Source organism: Gavialis gangeticus, unplaced genomic scaffold (genome assembly GCF_001723915.1).
Source record: "Gavialis gangeticus isolate Ggan-Ray unplaced genomic scaffold, GavGan_comp1, whole genome shotgun sequence".
NCBI lineage: Eukaryota > Metazoa > Chordata > Crocodylia > Gavialidae > Gavialis > Gavialis gangeticus.
Window position 1 is genome coordinate 25929897 of NW_017729000.1, and position 9385 is coordinate 25939281.

The window sequence follows — 9385 nt, forward strand, 5'->3', positions numbered from 1 at the left end:
TAATGCGATGGCGGGTCACTATTAAAAATGGTGTCCCCCTCCCTTCACTAACGGGAAAAAAAAAAAAAAAAAAGAGTGAATGAGTTTAGAAAGTACCTATGCTTTGTCAGATTGTAAGACTAAATAGCCTCTTCTACCATAAACATGCATTTAAAAAGTCTTTGGAGCAGTGGTTCTTAACCTTTTTAGACTCGTTTCCCCTTACATCAAACTCAAAACACCCCTCCAAAATTGCCAGTTCTTAATTTATACTTGCCTTTTCGCTTTGTTGCTACAGAAAAAGAGAGTAATTCTTCTGTTGCAAAGAACTCAGAAAGACCATCACAGGTCAGAATGTTTTTGACACTATGGATTCCTGTCTGAAACTCTGGGTTGATCTTAGAATCACGTGTAGGTGTTTGCACACAACAGTGCTATTTTTATGAAGCACCCTGCAGCACTTACGGCATCCTGGTTAAGATGCATAATTTTGAAGCGGAAATCTTCCTGCTTATGCAGTTCTAGGTGCAGCCACGTTGGGAACCTCCCCACTAGCTGGTTGTGGTGGTGTGTGTTTCTGCATAACGATTGGATTTAAACAGACACTAAATGTACTGTATGCCCATCCAAGTGCTCACTTAAGTCCCAGCGTATTAAGAGAGTTCAGTCAAATTTATACAGATGTGAAACAAGAATACCACAAAGAGTTGAACCTTTGACAGTTCACAACAAATAAGCTTACCGTCAAATTCCAGATGGACTGTTCCTCTTTCAACAAGATCAAACAAGTCACAAAGCTCAATTTAAGATCAACTATAAGTTTGATAATCAGGCTCATTTTTTAGTCACTAAGGGATGAATTTATTTTAACTAGTACAAGACCAAAATGCAACCTGTGACAAATTCAGAGTTACCTGACTAAAGTGTAGAAGTGATTCTTTTACCCTGTTCTAGGCATAAAAGTGCCTCCATTATAGAGCAGGACTGCCCTCTGAAGATGCATGGGTATCTCCCTATTCCTGTAACAGCTGCACTTATGCTCCCAGAATGGATGAAGAGAATCGCATTTACATTTCAGTTGTATAACTGAGATGGTCCCAAGCTCCACTGTGGTCAACTAGGTAAAGTAGAACTCTAGCCAAGAGGAAGTGGAAGCTACTTCCCATTAATCTGTAATTACTGGCTCCTAAATGCACTTAAAAATACTGCATGGTTTCAAGAGTAGAGTCAATCTTGTGTAAGTCAACCCCACATTTTGAGGCTCAATTTTAGGGGAAAAAACAGCTCCCCCTATTCCCCCCCCAAATACACTGTAGTTACAGATTAAGTCCTCAAATGGCTACTGCCAAAAACAAATCACTATGGTCTGATAATCAGGGGGTCTGAACACTGGCTGACTTTATATTAAAAAAAAGTACAATTTTTATGCGTTGGGGGTGGGGAAAACAACAACAGAAGTCAGAAGAAGTCTAAGCAATGATCCTGAGATGCATCTACAGGTATGATGATTCACTTTTTAGACTGGAAGCTTCTTACAGGCTGCGCTTTCTTAAATGGCAAGAAAGCATAGTATGTGGTGGATGGTACAAAAAACACAAGCAGACATGAATGCTAGGTTGTTCTAATCCCCCTCCCTCCACACCATCTCAACATTTTGTGAAAATGATGGGCCTGTGAAACACAGAAACCATGGGACTGTTCCAAGGAAGAATGTAAACAGATGACACTTAAAATAGGCTCTAAATCTGGCATGTCATGTCTACTAGCAAATCTTTCAGACATGTTTTAAGTTGTGGGGGAGTTTTTATTTCAGAAAGTAGTGCTTTGAATTCATGCAAATTGTCGTCAAAAATCAAGTGCAAACTACAAGTTGACATTTTCCAGTGTGCCCTGAATAGATTCAGGGTGTGCCTTCAGTACAAGAGTTGAGAACCACTGCTCCAGTGCAAAGCTTAAGCAGCCAAGATTTAGCCCCATGAGAATTAAAAGATGATCTTCCAAGGAGTGTGTTCAGGGACACCACCTGCACTTCTTCCCACTGCTGGAGGTTCACAGGCTTGTTACTTGGGCACTGCTCGATAGTAGTGGGCTCCCTTCCAACTTCTGTATCTTCCTGTGGCCTGTTTAAACTTGCTGTTTATCAGGCATCCAACAACATTTTCAAGCCATATAACAGTGTAAGAAAGAAAATGTTAAGAAATAACAGAAGAGACAAACTACAAAGAGATGTGGTAGGAAGGGCTGGGAGGAGAAAATATTTAGGAAAGTATCAGAGGGTAAAGGGATAGGTGAGAACAGTAAGAAAACATCAAATAATTTAGAATATGGAATCTCCTCTATTACAGGAAGCAGAAAAAAGGCAGGAATTGAATAGTGAATGCAAGGGAAACAGTACGGTATTTAGCAAGATAGTTGGTAAGAATTAAAGCTTTTATTATAGTGTGTTATGTCAAGTCCCACCTCTAACTCCTTAGGCACCCAAAGTCCCAAACCTTGGGAAGAGAGTTTGGTCAAGTTCCAGTAATGGAAATTTCCGTTATGTAAACCAGAGCGTTTAAAAAAAATATTCAAAACCATACATTTTGAGAGTTTCTGAATGTGTACAGCTTCCAAAAGCAAGCATTTGGCTTAACTGCTAGTACAGCTATACTAGAAAAGGCCACCATGAAAATTTAAGGCAGAATAGAAAATACTGCTCAAATGGATGATAAAATTAGTCAGTCACCTTTATTAACTTACATTCACAACAGGAATGTTGGACGGCATACAGCCTACAAAACCAGCAGGTCCAAAATAGGACATTGTAAAGGAAACCAGACCAAATCATGCAATTTCAACTCAGCCTAAGCATCGAATTTGTGGTGAGTCTAAAGTTCACTGTATGCAACTAAGATGACTATACACCTAATGAAAGATCCAAGAAAGAACATCCTGTATGGGGAGAATGCGTCTGAGCTAACATTACTTTTGACGAGACAATGCCATCCTTTAATGCTACGAACACATTTTATGATCTACTAAATATTAAAAACAATTTATTTTTGGTGTATGGTTACAACTCGAGAGACAACCACTGCAAGCTACAACCCTACCCAAAGCCTTCATCTACAGGACTGCAAAGATCTTGTGCTAGAACCTCTTGTTACTGAGCTGTCTTTAGCACAAAACTAGGAAAACCAGAGCAAAAAGGTCAACCGGCTGTGGAAGGGGGGCTCCAGGCCTAGAATAATTCATAACAACATCAAATGTGGTTGCCCAAAATAATCCATTTGTCTTTTGCCAAAAGGCAACCTGCTCAAGGAGGAAGGGGGGCGATTTTTTTTTTTTCTTGCCAGCTCAGTGCAACCTACTCTGGGATTTTCAGGAGATAACCAGGTTTTGTCGCTACTTTGTGCCAAGCAAAATCTATCCCTTGTTTCAGTAATGTGTGTAGCTGAAGGCATTTTCCCAATTGATATTTCATAGTAATAAAATGCTGCATTTAAACAAGACTTTGATATATCAGTCAGAGGTTATTCTAGGCTTGGTTTATAGACTAGGAACATGAGTTTTAATGCTAACACAGCTTTTAGTTAGATTCAGAGCTAGAAGCATGTGGCCAATTTATCAAAAACATAATAAAGAACAGATTTAAGCTTTTCCTGAGAGGTGCAGGATGATGATTCACACATCATGGGGTCTTTCTTCCCTTATTTCAAAAGTCTACTTGAACTGAATTGGCTAGCTAGAACACCAGTTTCTATAGGAGGGAGCACACAAGGAAGTAATATAGCTAGCACGAGAGACAGCCACCGTTGACTCTCCAGTCTGAATAAAGAGGTATCTATCTGCAACTGGACTGACAGGAAGCAGCCTTCAAGATGTCTAGAGTAGGGTTCAAACTCAAGGTCATGTCTCTGGAGCTGCAGGAAGAGGTCTTACTTACTTTGCCACCATGCCTCAGCTTCTGCCCTATCACATGGCACAACTAAGGAACATGTGGATTAATTAATACATATTTAGCTTAGTATTCCAATTAATATTTCTAACATTAGCAAATCATGGTACATTTATTAGTTTTTGAAGCAATCCCTGGTCTGAGACTTTACCATTTTAAGTCTTGCCAATTACAACTGAATGTACGTTTAGAGCTAGACATGTGGTCTTCTGTAATGGGGCATCAACTACAGTCAGTCATTAGCAGTTAAGGATATCAGTAAAGTTAGAAGCTTTTTTCTATGGGAATAGAAGTTAATAAAAAAAACAAACCCTCAACTACTCCAAATGGGATAAGAGTGAAGTGTTGCACACCCCTTTCACTCCCCACCCAAGCAGTGTTAGCTGGGTAGACTGAAACTAAACAATGGGGAGTATAGACAGAGAAGAGCTATTACAAGTAGCGGTTATGAGCCTATTCAGGATTTACTCCTAGTGTCCTTGAAACTAAACATATGCACATAAACAACACATAATGGTCTGGAGGTTTGTTTTAACAGGCAGGATTTTTTATGTAGTCCACAAGTGCAAAAAAGGATGGAAAGAAAGAAAGAAAGAAACGAGGCTTATCTAAGCTATCACCACCTTCTCTAAAGAAAAGCCAACTCAGCTTTAAACATAAGACCTCTTCTTGGGTCTCAAAGACATTTATAACTTGATGTGGACCATATGATTTGTATGAGAATGAATGTCCACTAATAATTATTGCAGGAGGTTAGTATTTCAGATGTTAACTCACATTTGATTTGTGTATCTTCATTTACAAAATAAGATCATTGAACTCTGCTCTATTACTACTACATTACATGTGATCTTTGGTTCAATAACGTTTCATGTGCAGTATCCATTTTAGGTGATATGCTATACTGTGTATTCTTTTTGTTTCTTTAGAAGTTAATAATCTGCTCTAATTTGGCTTAACTATGTATTGTACTGGCTGTATAAGCACCTTTGACTGTTTCGTGCATCGTTTACCTGAATTTGGTGCTTTAGTTTGTATTTAAAGGAATTATACAAGTAATAATGCTCCAATTATATTGTTTACATGCACAACAGTATTCCAGGACTATTCAGAATGAACTATATTGGAAACCAGGTTATACAACTACTTCACACTAATAACAGTATTAACAATATTAATTCCGAATACACATCATTACTATTCTGTTTAGTGCAAAATGTATGTTATGTCTATTTTCTAAGCATCCACCAGAACACTTAGAAGGCATGCACAAGAGTCAGATAATTTTCTCAGTAATTTATTCATATCCTGAGTACCAGAGCACCAGAATAAGCTATACAGGAAATGCAGTACTTTGTTTAGTCTATGTAGTACTTTGTCCTAATCACTGCACTAGCCTTCAGTTAAGCAGCCTTGTCTGTAGAAGCAGCATTTTTTGTGGAGAGGTAGATCTCTCTCATCTCACAGCTGAAACACTGTGGCAGGATCCTCCAATTAAGGATGCTCAATGAAGACTATGTTGGACTAACAGACCCCACATATGAACAGAATAGGCCAGGGCTGATATTAATATATCATAATCAGAATAAGTCTTTATTTGGACTGTTCATTTGAGCCCATGAACATCCTTCAACTGATGTAAAGATTTCTACTGTTGTATTCCGATAGTAGTTGAATGTATTCACATATATCCCGAGCCAAAAATAATTTTCTAGTGCATTTTGAAAAGCATGTTTGTTTGGGGTTTTTTCCCCCCCATGTAAATGAAGTTGTCAGAACATAATCTCCTGCAGCTGCTTGTACCTAGTGCCCCTGAGGAATGGATAAGTCACTTTTCTATTGCATCATTCCTACCCATAGAAGACCATGTGGATATGGTGCTACAACAAGCTCATTAACTACCCAGAAGCCAACAGAAAATGAAACACAGCTAGAAGCTGTTACCACTTTAAATGTGCACCCCTGGAGAAGGAGTTCCAGCTCTGAAATGGACAGGAGCCATGACATAATCTCATGAGCTCCACTGCAGTCAGGAAACCAGGGCATGTCTGAAACACTTAAGACAATACAGAGACGGATAACTACCCTTGGAAAGGTCTGAAGGAAGGCTCTAGGGAAGGTAGCTTCTCCCGTCTCCATCTGAAAAAGTTAAAGGACGCTCCTTGTAAAACTTTCTGCTGCTTCACTGTAGGTCTGAGTAACAGATTATAAACAAAGATACATAAATGAATTGCAAGTTTCTAACAAGTTTGTATTTTCAATCTGTACTAAATACAGTCATTTTGCTTCAGCATAGACACAGTGTGAGAGCCATTTTAACTAGAGGTGTTTCTAGATCAGTTTTGTTTAGTTCCTGAAACACTCAAATGGATACTACAATGTTCAACAAAAGACAGTACTAATTAAAGCTGGTAGTTTAAAATCATCATCTATAAATACAATGCAATAAAGAAGAGAATGCTAAAATGTAATATTTTTATTTCAATATTAGTGTCAACTTTAAGTCTTTTTAAGTGTTAACTTAGCATGAGACTCACCATGCTTCTTAAAAAAACCCATCTGCCTCTATGCTCCACGCTCCCTCAAGGAAATGAAGCTAAACCATCTTCAATAAACTGTTCTGCCTCCTGACAGCATAGGATGCCAACACCATCTTTGCTAAGAGAAGCCCTCAGCCATAGTCCTACTGAGAACAAAAGAAAACCAACCATGTTGAAAGAGGGCAGCTTGTGGCACACGTCAGAGAATGCCAAGAAGCTTTTGCCAAGAAAGTTCACATTATTATATTCCTTTCCTTAAACCAACAGAGGACTTTGGCCACTTTTTCATTCCTTTCAGACTCCTAATTTACTGACAAAGGATCTGTTTGGACAGTATGTATATATACCATAAGGTTTTCCCAGTATCAGTAACAAAACTAAATTTTGCAACAAGTCTTATTCATCAGCTCTAAAGTAGAAACTTTACATAAAGGACATAAAAACTTTTTCCCCAAGTGGAGTCTATATTTTCCAGTCAAAAGTAAGTCTTGTACACAGTCTGCATTACTCTATTACAATGGAATACTAGCATGATACATTTCTTAAACTGAGTCTTATCTTGAAAGTGAATTTAACTAAGAAAGCACTCATCCATACTTGGAAGTGATAATTTGGGGGGGGACAATAGGCTTCACTTCTTATAAAAAGGTTGAATCCCCACTTTTAACTGCAACACTTAAGTACACCAGAAAAAAAACCCATAATTGATGCCTCTGTAATTAGGTCCACTGCAGTAGCATCAAGGAGGAAAAGGCAGATGTTAGAGAAGTTCATCACAAAATAGACATCTGTTCCATGAACAGCAAGTGATCCTGTCTGACTTTTTCATAAATCCAGGAACTATGCATGTCCATGCTTCTTATTCCCGAAAGAGAGAGTGAATCTTAGGGACATCTTGCAGATTGGGCAGAGAAGGAAAGGGAAAAAAAAAACAAACAAAAAAACAAATAAACAAGCAAGCTACAGAATTAGAATAGGGGCAGAAATTTCTTCCATTTTCCCTCCTGCTGAATAATGACTTTGTAAAACCTCAGTTATTTAATATTTAAAAAGTGATAATAACTTATACTATAGTTCCTTCAAACAGACGAGACCATATTGAAGAATCTGACCATCAATCCACCTCTATTTTTAATTTTATAAGTTTTTCTTTTTTTTCGAGTGAATAAAAAGAAAATGATAGTAGCCAATGGACACTGTCCATTAAGAGTGACCTTTAAAAATTATCACTAGGGATCCTGGCTTTCTCTGATAAAAAAAAAATAATCCCCAATTCTCAGTTTAAAAGAGTAACCTAAAATCCAATTTTTTCCATGATTAAAATGAAGTATCACTAATACAGAGATTTATATATAGTGGTGTTTCATTTTGATCACAAAAAAGTGTGGATTTTGGGTTACTTTTTTTAAACTGAAAATTGGGGATTTTTTTTTTTTTTAAATAAGAGAAAACCATGACCTTCGATTATCACCCATAATCTTTCCACTTTGAGAACACCCCACACCTTCTTTCTTCCACCTTTTTCTTTGGAATTTCTTAAAAAGGATGTGTCTGTTTCACTCTGAAGCTCAGTGCATTAACACCAGGCTGCCAGGTCTGGGTCACAAATGCTCAATATCAATGCTGATATTTTAAACAATTTAAAAACACAAGTGTTTCTTGAATTAAACTTCAGACTAGCTTAGTTGTAACCGCTTTCAAACCTTGCTGGACTGCAGAAGCTCTTACAGTAGTGGGAGCAATACACGATTCTAATAGGCTAAGAGAAAGCTAGTTTTGCAACTATGGCATTACAAAACTTAGTCGCTGAGGATTAATTAAATTCATTAAGTTACAATGGACAATGCTGGTTTGAAAGTCATTCTAGTTCAGAAATAAAACCTTAACTAGACAGAGCTTCCAACCAATATCCAAGACTGCGGAAGATTAATGCTTTCACTCTTTAGATTCTGATACCAAAGGAACTTCTTACTTCTAGGTCTTGTAATTGTTCTCTCAAGTACTATGATAGTACAGAAGTTAAAAAGGGAGGCTCCATACTTCAGATCTGTGATTTTTAAAAACCTACCAGGGCTAGAAACCAAAGCTTCACCAAATGATAGACAGGCCACGAACTCTAGTCTCAAATGTGCAAGAAAATAGAATTCAAGACTGAAACTTATGGCATGTACCTGGGATTTTGGGGAAGGGGGAAAGAGCAAGGGGGGGGGGGCGAAACTAGCATAGGACTGTCAAGACCCAGGTCAGTATATCTTTCACTAGACGCAATGTTTTAAAAAAAAAAAAAAAAAAATCTAATGTCTCCCATGACTTAAAGCAATGTGCTCCCCAGGTACTTCCCTATTGTCTGCTTCTTCCAGGTGCAACGTGAGCCTTGCAGCAGTTCTGAGCCAGCAGATGGCATTAACGTATCACATACCGACAAAATTGTATGCAACTTCTAATACATGTGCACCGATAAAGATTTTCTTGGACGATACTAACAGCTGATTATTAACCAGTCATATTGGCCGATACCAATCCAATAAACTGATTTACAGGAATGCAGCCAGGCAACGTGGACAGCCTCGCCCTGCAGCTAGGTCTGTGGAGGGGAAAGGACATGGGGGAGGAGGCAGAGGCCCCCACAATGAGGAAGAGAGTGGAGCAGGGGCTGGGGGTGCTGCCCAGCTTCAGCGATGAATGGGACCTGGGGCAAAGAATGGGACAGAGGTGTGGGAGGCTCATCTTGGGGATCAGCATACCAGCTCTTAAAAATGGAGGTGGGGGCGCTTCAACTAAGCTTGTCAAATGAGCTTTAGTTCATGCACCACCGCCACCATTTTTAAATGGGGGCATGCTTTTAAACGGAGCAGAGCCAAGTGGGGTGAACAGTCCACATCTGCCCTCACTGTGGACTCTGGGTTCTCCACCCTGCTGCCTTTGCCCC

General features: G+C 38.8%; 1 protein-coding gene and 1 long non-coding RNA gene across 2 annotated transcripts in view; one reads left to right on the forward strand and one right to left on the reverse strand.

Annotated features, from left to right (window-relative positions):
- The window catches only part of LOC109290086, a 10458-nt gene extending 5348 nt beyond the window's left edge, over positions 1–5110 (forward strand). The window contains exon 2 of the long non-coding RNA XR_002095520.1: positions 159–5110. This is a non-coding gene — a long non-coding RNA (uncharacterized LOC109290086). The remainder of the gene's footprint in view (positions 1–158) is intronic.
- PWWP2A (PWWP domain containing 2A) overlaps positions 1–9385 on the reverse strand; it is a 33033-nt gene that overhangs the window by 12409 nt on the left and 11239 nt on the right. The gene's annotated exons all lie outside the window — the stretch shown is intronic.